Genomic DNA, 12,538 nt, shown 5'->3' with positions numbered 1-12,538 from the left:
CCACGCCTCATGCAGCTCCACAAAAGCATATCCCCGATTCACAATGCATGACAAATAGCATAACACGGTCGTAAATCATCCAACACAAAAAATTATAAATGCAGCTTCACCACTGAACCACAATGTGTGACAGATAATAATGGCTTACTTGATCCCACGGCAGGTTCAATATACAATCAGCCACTGTTTCCAACGGTTCAAGGAAGGAGAAGAATACGGAAAAGTTCAAGGAGCTATATATTCATATTCATGAATATAACAGAGAAAGCCATATAGGAACCTGGTTGAATCGCTAGACCAAGGCAGGTGCATTCAACCTTCATGACAGATGGGAATGTCTTCGGGAATCAGATAACAATAGGAAGTTAGCACATTTAAGGATTAATAATTCCTACAGCTACACTTCATACCAGCGCATGCTACTATGCGTCCAGCATATGAATGGAAGAAACTACACCCAAAAACTCTCTCTGCGTCTTAGTCACCCCAATGTAACTCAGGTACCTACGGAGCAAAGCAACAATACCATCAGCTAAATAAATTTCCACGGTACCATTCATTCAGTAAAAGCCATTATGCTTATTCTCACAAATTTTTGCAAGGCACAAACAGTAAACATGAGCTTTGACACCGTGGAACTTGTGCCAAAGGCACAAAATTCTAATCTTAGTATCAGCATAATTAGACAAAGCAAACATTTCAGAGAGAACAACAATAGGTAATTTGCATGCTACATAGAGGGTCAACCTTAGCATCCGGCATACAAATGGAAGAAGAAACTACACCCGGAAACTCTACATCTCAGCCACCCCAATATAACTCATGAGGTACAAACCTCAAGAAAGGGATCGTGCATCATCTTATCAATTGGTACTTCCATTGGTCAAATAAAAACTGTCACTGTTTTTTTTTACACTGCACAACATCAAGCATTGATGATAATATATGAACATTACAAACTATTACTAGTGATCATAAATTTTTAAAGATGAATCTATCATGTCATCTAAATCATGTGTTCAATAGTATTAAACATTCAAGGTAGCCAAAACAGAAGATATTACACTGCACACAAAGCATACATGCATATAACTTGGACCAGCCAAATTGGTGAGGAAATAACTTTGCTTGTTATACTCGTGGTTTAGAGCCATGTTAATTTATTTTAATTTGACATGTGTAATGGGTTGAAGGTGAATTATTACCTGCTGCATAGACACTTTCAAATGAATGATTGCAAGAAACCAACGTGTGGTCCGGAAGTTTCTTGAACTGCAGTGACTCAATATGGATCATGAATACGCCAATAGGTGTCCCCAGGAAGAGCACATTATTGTCCTCAGCAAACCCTCTTACGGACAGGTTCACTCTTGCCCCAGAATTCAGGGAAAGTAGTTTCTCCAGTTCAATAGTTCTTTCCAGCACCCAGGACGCAACACCATCGAGATTGGTCTTCCTTTTCCATAATTGTGCGTTGTATTGTGATCTTGACACAAAGAGGAAACCAAGCCCACCACCCTCAGTCCGCACAACTGTATATTGATATTTACTCTTGGTAAGCACATCTACTGGCGGCTATATCACAGCTATGCTCTTCCTCTCTAAATCAAACTCAAGAATACCAACCAAATCCCCATCAAGGATCCAGTAAAGGGAATTCTCAACCAGCACAGCCGGCTTGGTTGGATAAACAAAGACAACACGGTTACTCGAAGGAACCATGGGCGGAAGCGGTGCCGAGATGAGATCACCCCATACGCCGGTCTCCGATGAATAAACACAGGCGAGCACTCGGCTATGATGAGGGTCTTCGGCTTCTACATCTACCAAGACCACCTGGAAGTGTTGAGCATCTACGACATCGCGAAGTACAGCTCCATGGATCGCGAACACAGGTCCTGCAAACCCTGGGGGAAGGTTAATGTGGTGTTGGTCAGCAGTGATTGGATCCCACACCAAGAGCTGCTTCTATGGTGGTTGGAGGACGAGTACGAGGCCATGGCGAGATCCGAGGAGATGGAACTTGTCACCTTCGTTGAACTGCAAGGAGAATCGCCCAGGCGGGACACGATTAGGGGCATCCAGGGCTGGTACAAAGTAGAGGTCGTGGGAATCCACATCGAAGAAGCCTAGGTGTGGAGGATTCCGGCGGTGGTGGAGGCGGAAGCGGCGGAAGAATCCGGGATCGGAGACAAGACGGTGCCAGCGATGGGAGACGAGGGAGGCTCGCGGGAGGGATGACGGCAGTGGGTGGAGGCGGAGGAGGATCTCCTCCAGCAGGTGGTCGACTTCCAGCAGTAGCGGCAGCGGCGGTGAATCGGGGCGGTGGCCAAGGCTCACCGTCATCTCACCCGTCTTTTTCCTCATCTCGCCATCCTCAGTCCTCACATTATTGACCTGCATCGCTGGGGATCCCTTGACCTGTTGAAGTAAGCACAACATAATTAGTTGTAACCATTCTCAGATTTTTCAAATTTATTTATGGGGTTCTTGGTACACAAACCTTTTTCCAAAGATCTTTTTAAATTTTTCGAAAGATGAAGAATAGATACATTCTCAGATTGACGATAATGAAAGCAACCTCACCGACAGTCAAAATGTACATGGGGAAAATTATTTCAACTATGTTGTGCGGTTATGCGTATACAGATTTACCATAGCAGAGAGCTTCAATAGTCAGCCGAGACCACTATTTAACTATGAAGTCTAAATTAAAAGTTCCGTGATAATACATTGACGCTAGCATCACTTGTGTAAATGTGGTTGTTCCTAGGAACATTTAGGTAGGAGAAAAGACTGCAATTCATGGTTCAATTGTTCACTGACTAGAACTCAAGGGCTAGGCCAAATGGGCACCTGCGAAATCGGGCATAGATACCCAACACCAGTGCCTTCTCCCAGGGGAATAGGGCAAAGGCAAATTGATGGGAAACATGGAAGACCTTCCAGTACCCAACACCAGACCCACCTTTAAAGACCTCCAGATTTAGATCTAGACCAAACAGAGTAGATTAGTCTTCCACACTTGAAGACTTCAAGTTAGGGTCCAGGGAGCAACTGCAGTAGGCGAGCAAGACAGTTCCAGCCAGTATCCATGGTAGAGAAGTCAAATTTGGTGTACACAGAATGGTCCACATTAAGGATGATGCTTGTGATTGATGACAGGTCCTGCCAATAGCATTCACACCACAGTAGTGTGAGCACTAAAATGTGGAAGATTTTGATAGCATCGATCCTTTCCAATTGAATGTTAACAAATCTAACGCTGGTGTTTATTTATTTACCATTGCAAATTCATGGGTCGAAGATATGTGCATGGCGGGATCCCTGGATACCCAGGGAACCGAACCACCTCCCGCGATCAAGCCAAGGACGATGTAGGTACCGCTGGGTTGCAGATTTTCTGCTACCAGCCTGGAACCTACAGCGTTTAGAGCAGTACTTTACAGAGGAAAACATAACAGAAATTCTAAAGATCCAACCCTCACAACGCAATGACGACGACTTCGTTGCTTGGTTTCCAGAAAAACGAGGTAATTTCACTGTAAAGAGCGCTTATCGCCTTGGCCTGAACTGTCTCATGCAGGATCCAGACCGTGGTGCAACGAGTTGCATGCCGGATGGCGAAAGACCGGCGTGGAAGCTTATCTGGGATTGTCCTGTACCTCCAAAGGTCAAAGCTTCTGGCGTGGAAGGTTTCCTGCAACGCTGTAGCAACACAGGTAAACATGCATCGCAGGGGCATGGCTACATCAAGCTTATGCCAGATTTGCGGTTCAGAGGATGAGTACACCTTCACACGGTGCCTGCATGCATGCAGCCTCTGGTTAGCAATGAAAGAAGTATGGGATCTCCCAGCTGATTCTCTGCTTAAGAATACAGGGAAGGAGTGGTTGCTAAGCCTGCTACATGAAATACCACTGAACCAGCGCTAGAACATTGATGGTATTGTGGAGAATATGGCATGGCCATAATGAACTCACGCATGATAAACCTTGCCCCTCAATTGAGGGCTCTAGACGTTTTCTAGTAAGCTACTTAAACTCACTTGATCAAGCAATGGCCCGAGGCTGAGATGGAGAAGGGCAAGATGCATCACACTTTAACTTTTCTCTATCACTTCCACAGTCAAATGATGGATACTCACTGTCTAACAGAACAGACTGCTAGCAAGATAGTTAATCTGCTAAGACAGCTTCTGTTCAGCCACCTCAACAGCTTGTGTCAATCTGTATTGACATCATAGCTCGCCAGAATAACCTCAATGGTTTTACCCACATGCCTCTTCACAGCTTACCTTTTTTCTTGTTTTGCATTCACATATTTTTGTGTGTGGGTTCCTGGGATTTGTGTAGGATAGATTTACGCCAGGTGTATATTATTGCGGAGTAATGTGTAATGCTGGACCAGCTTCATGTCGCTGCAGTGAAGCTGATTTAATAGTGATGTTAGCTCGATAAAAATAGATGCGAACTGACAACAATTTCAATAGGTGATGGTTGATATCACCCGTCCAAATGTGTTCCATCTTTTCTGTTCCAAATTTGGGTTGCCTATTGTAGATGTTTTGGAAGGCTGCGTTTATCGATTTCATTTAATACCTTCCATACACAACTTGTAGATATCCTTGATCAGCATGGTGCTACTAGTATTCCCTGCGGACTTTAGAAGATAGTTTGCTCTGGGAATTCTTGTAGATGGATGCAAATCATCTGCACTGCTCTTGTGGGTAGCAGTTGTTGTTTATTCACTGCTATGCCTGAAGATTTCCTGCTGATTCGCTAGTTCCAGTCTGAATGAATCTGTTATGAGGAGCTATCTTGGTATGTTAGTTGGACGCACTGTGTCACATGAAGCAGTTTCGTATTCCCTATCATCTTCTATTGCTTACTTTTTTTTGTAGTAGATATACGCGAGTAATTAGGAAACAACAGATTTAGAAGTACCTGTTTTGGTGGGACATCGTACAATTTAGAGTTCATATAGAACCTATCCTATGATGCTAGAGTAGTCCCGACGGGAAACAAAATATCGGCGGCTGATTGCTGGTGTTTTTTTCAGAGGGCAAAAACTTTCTACTTAAGCGTTCGGTGACACCGGGTCATTGCCCCCGCGACTCCTCTCTCTTCTGCAGCCGCCCCCTTCTCGTTCGCTAGGGTTTCCTCTCCTCCCAAATCCCCCCAAATCCACCCCAGATCCCCAACCTCACCCTCCCATGGCGGCCGAGGATCTGAAGAAGATGATCATGCTCAAGTCCTCTGACGGGGAGGAGTTCAAGGTGGAGGAGGCGGTGGTGATGGAGTCGCGGACGATCCGCCACATGATCGAGGACAAGTGCGCCGACAACGGGATCCTGCTCCCCAACGTCAACTCCAAGATCCTCTCCAAGGTAATTGAGTACCGCAACAAGCACGCCCAGGCGGCCAAGCCCGTGGCCGATGGTGCAGCAGACGGCGCTTCTGCCCTGTCCCCGCGGAGGACCTCAAGAACTGGGACGCCGAGTTCATTAAGGTCGACCACGCCACCCTCTTCGACCTCAGCCTCGCCGCCAACTACCTCAACATCAAGGAGCTTCTGCACCTCACCTGCCAGACCATCGCCGACATGATCAACGGCAAGACTCCAGAGGAGATCCGCAGGACCTTCAACATCAAGAACGACTTCACCGCTGAGGAGGAAGAGGAGATCCGCAGGGAGTACCAGTGGGCCTTTGAGTAAATCTACAACCTGCCGCGTTGCTCGTTGTTTCCGTATTTCAACGCTACTTTTTAATGTCGGAATTAGTGTCTTAGAGTCGAGGTCTGCTTTGTGAACATCCTCAGTGGTTGCTTATGTCTGCAAGAAGAAAAACTATCTATCTATCTATCGTTGGTCAGTGGTCAACGCTTGTGCTGCACAACCGAGTTCATATCGTCGACTGAGATTGATTTTGCAGCTTTATTTATGCAGTTCCTATGCCATTTTAACCAAGAACCCCAACGCACTTCAACCCTGCTGGCCTCCAAAGCTAACACTAATCGTATACTCATAGTTTAACAATATAGAATGCTAGCAAATTAATCTGCTAAGACAGCCTTTGCTCTACAATCTGTATTTACATCAACAGTAGCTGTTTAACACCATATCAGATTAGCATGTGGTTAAGGATCTGGAGAACAGACTGCCAGCAAGATAGTTTAATCTGATGCTAAGATAGCTTCAGACCACTCAGCCCCCTATATTATTTGCTTCCACATGGTCTTCTCTTCAGCCACAGCAACAGCTTGCGTGGCAATTTGTATCGACCATCATAGCTTGCCAGAATAACCCAAATGGTTTTACACACATGCCTCTTCACAGCTTACCTTTTTTCTTGTTTTCCATTCACATATTTTTGTGCGTGGGTTCCGGGTGGCATACAAATGCCCTGGGCTTTCATAGGAAGGGCAAGGTTTGCGCCCGGTGTATATGACTACAGAGTGACGTGTAATGAGGCTGGACCGTCTCCACATCGCTGCAGTGAAGCCGATTTACTAGTGATGTTAGCTGGATCGAAAGAGATGTAAACTGACAGCAATTTTGATCGGTGATTGGCGATATCTTAATCACCTGCCAAAATGTGTTCCATCTTTTCTGTTCCAAATTTGGGTTTGCCTATTCTAGATGCTTTTGGAAGGCTGCACATGGTGGTTTCATTTAATACATTGCATACTCAAGTTGTAGACATCCTTCATCAGCGGTGCTACTAGTATTCCCTGTGGATTCTACAAAGACAGTTTGCTCCGCGAATTCTTGTAGAGGGATGCAAATCATCTGTATCGCCCTTGTGGTAGCAGCTGTTGCTGTTCATTCACTGCTAAGTGCTAACTATGGCCTGATGATTTCGTGCTTAGTACCCATGGGAGTCCAGTGCATATTCTTAGCAAGAACTAGTTCCAGTCGGAATGAACTGAGGCCGAGCTCATGGCAATTGAGGAGGGCCTGAAGCTTTCGCTCACATGGACAACGATGAACTTCACTGTCGAAACAGACTGTTCAGAAGCTCTGGAGCTGATTAAGGAGTGCACCCTGAACACATCCATCTATTCTTTTAGAATAAAGGTTATTCGTGATCTATTACGGGGAAGAGATTCTACTCTTGTAAAGATTAGTAGGAATCGTAACCAGGTTAGCCTTGAACTAGCTAAAATGGGCAGTCTTGAGGCTTATGCGTCAGACTCATTCTGGTGAACATCAACATTCGAAGATTCGAGTGCCCCAATACTGTTAAACCATCAACATCGCTAGCAACATGTGAAGAACAGGAGCAGTACCTGCAGTCGGTGCCGGCGGAGAAGCTCGCGGTCGCTGCCGACGCGCGGAGGTGCGTCCTTCAGCAGCACGCCGAGGAAGGCGTCGCACGGCGGCAGCAGCAGCCTGGGACAGCGTCGCACGGCAGGGACGGCGTCGCACAATAGCAGCAGAAGCCAGCCAGGAACGGCGTCGTACAGAAGCAGAAGGTCGGAGACGCCGTCGTCTTTCACCAGGAGAGTAGAACCAGGGCGCGGAGGCCGGTCGACGGCGCGGCCCAAGAGACGTAGGGAACGGCGGCGCGGACGACGGAGGGCGGCGGACGGGCTGCGCAGAGGGACGCAAGGGGTGTGGGGCCGGCAAGTGCCAGCCGGCGGCGCGGCCGGAGAGGCTGGCGGCGGGGCAACCCTAGTCTTCTCCGACGGCGCGTGTGGTGATTGGGGATTTGAGCTGATTTTGGTCGCCGAAATGTTTGAGTTCAAAAACAAATTGGGTCTCCTTCCATTGTTAACCATCATGGGCCTTAACAGCATCTCTAGCAAAATACTGCAAAAAAATAAACTCTACAAAAATTTCTTGCTTCTTTGCAGCAATTGTTACTCTAGACTTGCTAGGGTTTTCTCCTAGGGCAAGGCGAGTGTGGCGGCGATCGCCCGCGCTGACTTTGGCCGTGCTATGTAGGGATCCTCGACTCAGTCGAACAGTTCCTTTGGTCGTGATGCTGCCTCGCGCCACACGGGTCGCCGCGGAGAGGACTCCGCTTTACATTAGCGGTCCAAGTCCTGGTCACTCCGTCGGCACCTCGCCCTGTCGCTCGACCCATGGCGAGAGTCGTGAGTCCCGCCGACACTCGCCACAGCTGGTGAGTTCCCTACCAAACTATCACATGCATGACTTTGATCATTTTTTCATTCATGGACTTTTACTTGCATAAATATCCATGTTGAAATGGTGTTGTCTTTCATTTTGTAGTGATGATGCTCCCGGCGATGAAGTTTGTGGTGTGTCAACCTTGGCAATGAGGGGGATGAAGGCGTCCAGCGTGAGCTTGTCGCAGGAGAGTGGAAGGCCCAGGTGGCGGTGGGCGAGGCTAGCGTCGCGCCATCCACACACATGGGAACAAAGGTGCTTTTGGTGAAGTTGATGACGAGGCCCGTGGCAACAGCCAAATTGTCGAGGATCTTCTCCAGCTTTGTCGCGCCGGGCTCAGCATGGAGGATGATGAACGTATCATCTGGAGGCAGGGCCTACTGTTGCTTGCGTGAAATTATGTGGACACTTTCGCGTTTGTTACAATGAGTTGTGGTACACCTCTAGGGCTCCTAGGATTCGGTTTATAAAGATGTCTGGATCGAAGCATCTTATTTTGAAAGGAAATTAGTACGTGCTTGCACCTGGAATGTGCTATGAAACTGTTCACTTAGGGCATCTCCAACCGAGCGACCCATCCCGCGCCCGCGCGTCCGGATGGGTCGAAACGGACAAAACCGCGGCCCAGCGCGCGGACCCATCCCTAAAACGGATGGCCGCGCCGTCCGGAACGACCCAAACCCGGCCCAAATCTGGGACGAGTTTGCGTGGCCGCGGACGCGGAAGGCTGGTCGCTCGTGTCCTCCCCTTGTCCGCCCCTGGCCCGCCTTTCTGTCTCCCAAAACACAATCCCCTCGCACACATCTCCCGCCGCTCCGTCGCCACCCACGGACCGGCGATTTGGGAGCGGCGGCGATGCCGGCCACCGTCGTCGAGACGCCGGCAAGCGGGGCGGAAGCATAGGTCGCGGCCCCGCGCTGCTTTCGCCGCGTCGTAGCAGTCTGAGGACGCCGTCGCCGGCGCTCCCGCCGTTCGCAGCTGCGCCGTTTCCGCCGGAGGTGAGCTCTCCTGCACCGTGTTTCCAGACCGCAAGTCGGCTGAGACGGCCATGGCCTGCAGGTCCCTACGGAAGCATTTGGATCTCCTCCGCCTGCGAGGTGTTCGTTGAAATGGTCGAACTAAAATGTGTCCCTTTTAAGATCATGGTGGACAGCGACGACGAATACTTCTTCAAGAACTTCATTGACACGTCGTTAGACGAGGATTCTGACGACGAATTTTTCACGGAGGCTGCGCTGCTCATCCACGAGCACATTGTCTCGCAGATCCCCGTGTACCGGGGGTCCTTGCCGGGGCGGGCGGCCGCCTTGGACCGCAAAAGAGAACACAGCCACGACCAGCTCTACAACGATTACTTCCAACCCAAGCCATTGTTCACGCCAGCCATGTTTCGCCATCGTTTTCAGATGTCCAGACCGTTGTTCCGCCGGATAATGGATGGCGTCAAGCTCTAGGACGACTACTTCTGTGCGAAAGTGGATGCAATTGGCAAGGTAGGCCTCTCTTCGTACCAGAAATGCACGGCAGCGATTAGGATTTTTTCATATGGTGTTGCTGGTGATTTCGTAGATGAGTACACGCGCATGAGTGAGTCAACCGGCTTGAAAGCGATGTACAGGTTCTGCAGAGCAGTGATCGGTTCGTTCGGAGAACAATACCTCCGGCAACCTAATGCAGAGGACACAGCTCGTCTGTTGTCAATCAACGCTTCCATGGGTTTCCTGGGATGCTTGGGAGCATAGACTGCATGCACTGGGAGTGGAAGAACCGCCCCTTTGGTTGGCAGGGGGCATACAACGGCCATTCTGAGGGGTGCACGGTCATTCTTGAAGCTGTTGCTTCACATGACACATGGATTTGGCACTCATTCTTCGGAATGGCTGGCTCGCACAATGACATCAATGTGTTGCAACGCTCTCCGGTGTTTGATAGGCTAGCGTACGGTCAGTCCCCTGATGTGGATTTTGAGATCAGTAGCCACCACTACAACAAGGGGTACTACCTTGCTGATGGTATCTATCCACCTTGGGCTACACTCGTGAAGACAATCCGAAAACCCAACTCAGAGCAGGAGGCAAGGTTTGCCAAAGAGCAGGAGGCAGCCCGAAAAGATGTCGAGCGGGCGTTTGGCATCCTCCAAGCTCGTTGGGCTATCGTCAGAAACCCTGCCAGAGCCTGGGATGTGCAAACTCTGTGGGAGGTGATGACCGCTTGTGTAATCATGCATAACATGATTGTTGAGGTAGAGCGGGATGATTTACTCTTTGATAATGAGTGGGATGGCCAGGGAGAGTTGGTTACTTCTCAAGGTGGCCCGGCATCATTCCAGGACATTCTTCATGCGCACCATGAAATTCGAGATCTAGCTGTACACAACCAGCTTCAGGCTGATTTGGTCGAGCACATGTGGCAGCATGTAGGCAACAATGCTGCAAACAACAATGATGAAGGAAATCCAGAAGCCTAGAGCATTTGTATCGTTTTTTCATTTATTTGAATAATACTTTATCCTTGATTACGTGGACAATGTAATGTGTAATAAATTTTGATCATTTGTACTGTTTCATATATTTTCTATAATTTATTTTACGTTTTTATAGTAAATTTACAAGAAAAACAAACCATATGGCGCCGCGACCCAAATCTGCCGCGTTGGGCGCAGCGCGCGTCCGTTTGGGTCGCGCGCTTCCGTCTGCGCGTCCGCTCAGCCCAACGCATCCGTTTGGGTCGCTCGGTTGGAAATGTCCTTACAGCTCACTTAGAACTGTTATTTTCCAGACTGTCTAGTTTGAGCGCCCGAACTCTCAGTACTAACATCGATAAACATTTTTCCAAAAAAAAATTCTACTCCCAAGCATCAATAGCTCTTTGTGGCCGAGTTGCCAAGTAGTTGCATTTCAACTGACACGAACTGCGGGTTGTAATGTTCATCTCCCAACCAACATGAACCCACAACCAGTTGTAATGTTCATCCCTAACACATCCTTCAAATTTTCAGACATGGTAACAAATCCACTGTGCTGACTGGTGTGGTGCATACATTTTGTTTTTTGGCACCCACTTATTTGCGAGCCTGCTCTCCACGCCTCATGCAGCTCCACAAAAGCATATCCCCGATTCACAATGCATGACAAATAGCATAACACGGTCGTAAATCATCCAGCGCAAAAAATTATAAATACAGCCTCACCCCTGAACCACGAACGTGTAACAGATAATATCTTACTTGATCCCATGGCAGGTTCAATATACAATCAGCCAGACTGTTTCCAACGGTTCAAGGAAAGAGAAGAATACGGAAAACTTCGAGGAGCTATATATTCATATTCATGAATATAACAGAGAAAGCCATATAGGAACCTGGTCGAATCGCTAGACCAATGCAGGTGCATTCAACCTTCATGACAGATGGGAATGTCTTCGGGAATCAGATAACAATAGGAAGTTAGCACATTTAAGGATTAATAATTCATACAGCTACACTTCATAGCTCACCAGCGCATGCTACATTGATGCGCCCAGCATATGAATGGAAGAAACTACACCCAAAAACTCTCTCTGCGTCTTAGTCACCCCAATGTAACTCGGGTACCTGTGGAGCAAAGCAACAATACCATCAGCTAAATAAATTTCCACGGTACCATTCATTCAGTAAAAGCCATTGGGCTTATTCTCACAAATTTTTGTAAGGCACAAACAGTAAAGATGAGCTTTGAGAACGTGAAACTTGTGCCAAAAGCACAAAATTCTAATCATAGTATCAGCATAATTAGACAAAGCAAACATTTCAGAGAGAAAAACAATAGGTAATTTGCATGCTACACAGAGGGGGTCAACCTTCGCGTCCGGCATACAAATGGAAGAAGAAACTACACCCAGAAACTCTACATCTCAGCCACCCCAATATAACTCACGAGGTACAAATCTCAAGAAAGGGATCGTGCATCATCTTATCAATTGGTACTTCCATTGGTCAAATAAAAACTGTCACTGTTTTTTTTACACTGCACAACATCAAGCATTGATGATAATATATGCATAAACATTACAAACTATTACTAGTGATCATAACTTTTTAAAGGTGAATCTATCATGTCATCTGGATCATGTGTTCAACAGTATTAAACATTCAAGGTAGCCAAAACAGAAGATATTACACTGCACACAAATCATACATGCATATAACTTGGACCAGCCAAATTGGTGAGGAAATGTTTGACCAGATAACCTAAAACTAGATTAATCGTTAGTAAATCAACAATAACTTCAAGAAACATAACAAAGAGCAGTATATGATTTAATGAAGGCACATGACACAATAACATTTCACAGAGAGCCCAATAGAAACGAGGAGGCATCAGCGAGATTTTGATATAGTCACAACCGTAATTTAAGAAAG

The 12,538-nt window shown here is 47.3% G+C and overlaps 1 long non-coding RNA gene and 1 pseudogene across 4 annotated transcripts; one reads left to right on the top strand and one right to left on the bottom strand.

Annotated features, from left to right (window-relative positions):
• Nucleotides 1–426: 426 nt before the first annotated feature.
• LOC124701875 lies at nt 427–7,374 on the bottom strand. 4 transcript variants are annotated; one of them, XR_007002253.1, is made up of 4 exons: nt 3,285–3,779; nt 2,969–3,168; nt 1,206–2,421; nt 427–504 (listed from the first exon to the last, which is right to left on the bottom strand). It is a non-coding gene; the product is annotated as an uncharacterized LOC124701875 (long non-coding RNA). The 4 variants fall into 4 exon arrangements; XR_007002255.1 differs by lacking the exons at nt 2,969–3,168; nt 3,285–3,779 and adding an exon at nt 7,293–7,374; XR_007002252.1 differs by having other exon boundaries at nt 2,969–3,779.
• On the top strand, nt 5,216–5,718 carry LOC124701868 (annotated as a pseudogene).
• Nucleotides 7,375–12,538: the final 5,164 nt, after the last annotated feature.

This window comes from Lolium rigidum, chromosome 1 (assembly GCF_022539505.1).
Source record: "Lolium rigidum isolate FL_2022 chromosome 1, APGP_CSIRO_Lrig_0.1, whole genome shotgun sequence".
Lineage (NCBI taxonomy): Eukaryota > Viridiplantae > Streptophyta > Magnoliopsida > Poales > Poaceae > Lolium > Lolium rigidum.
Note: the sequence above shows the minus strand (reverse complement) of the source record. Positions and strands in the feature narration are given on the sequence as shown.